This window comes from Octopus bimaculoides, chromosome 20, assembly GCF_001194135.2.
Source record: "Octopus bimaculoides isolate UCB-OBI-ISO-001 chromosome 20, ASM119413v2, whole genome shotgun sequence".
Classification (NCBI taxonomy): domain Eukaryota; kingdom Metazoa; phylum Mollusca; class Cephalopoda; order Octopoda; family Octopodidae; genus Octopus; species Octopus bimaculoides.
Window position 1 is genome coordinate 40804633 of NC_069000.1, and position 1358 is coordinate 40805990.

A 1358-nucleotide genomic window follows, 5' to 3' on the forward strand; every position below is an offset into this window, starting at 1 on the left:
TTACATATCTAATTTAATGATTAAAATCAAATCATTAATTATAGATTTTAATTTATTTTATTATATATTTTTTACATCTTCAATAATACTTTTTTGTTTGCTTTTGTGTTTTTCACAAAGGGAGGGGAGAGAGTGCAGGTAGAACTTTTTTATTTTTTAAAAAATAAACAAAAGAAAATATAAATAAATTAACAAAATAAAAATTTTCTTATGAGAAACAAAATGACACAAACCAATCAACTTAGGAGGAAAAAGATAAAGTTAAAAAAACTTGCCAGAGACAGAAAACCTTTTAGAAATTTTCTAAGACAAACTGTTTAAAGTTTGGTTGTTTAATTATTTTTTTGCTTTTGTTATCCATCTTTCACTGTTTAAAATATTTCTCTTGCTTCTCAGGATAGTGTTGATTTCTGTATATTTTTGTTCAAAGCCAAATCCCTCCGGTGTCTCAGTTATGGTGTTTTTAAATCAGCAGTTATGATTTGGATGTAACTGATAATTTGCATATACACAAACTAGTCATACTAGTCAGTAGCAATGCATGCACACATACAAAACAAAAAAGAAAACAGTCACACGCAGGTACAAATGGGGGAAAATAGAACTTAATACATAAGATTTTATAAGTACCGTGTAGAAACCTCAGGCTCTTGAGCCACTCATGTAGTTTTAAAGTTTTTATATCCAGAGGTAATGCAGTACGATCATTTCATGCAGCTCCATTTAATTGAACACTGCAATCATTACATCAATTTAAAATGCAGAGCAATCCTCAGCTGCACAAAGACATAGAATTTAATTAAATTAGAACAGATGGACACATTAGTATAATCATACCTAAAATCTCCAACAAGTTAAGGAGATAGACAAAGAACATGTTGCCTCTACTTCAGCATAGAAGTTACTGCCTTTGTGCAGCTGAGGATTGCTCTGCATTTCAAACTGATGTAACGATTGCATTGTTCAATTAAATGGAGTTGCATGAAACGATTGTACTGCATTACCTCTGGATATCCTTGCTGCTTATTTTGATTTTAATCTCCTTACTTTGAAATTGTATGGATAGTACTGTACTAAATTCTGGTACCTCAACTTAAGTACCATATTCATCTTAATCTAAATTTTTGCTGAACTCATCTACCCTACCCAATGGATATATATATATATATATATATATATATATATACATAAATACACACACACTCATGTTATTTAATTGGCAGAAGTTACATATTGACTCAAGGATCAAGAATTTTTATTTCATTGGCATTTAACAAATAGATTTGATAAATGCATGAAGCTTTCAGCCCTAAAGACACTGAGTAATTTCCAATGATTAAATATATATATATATATAT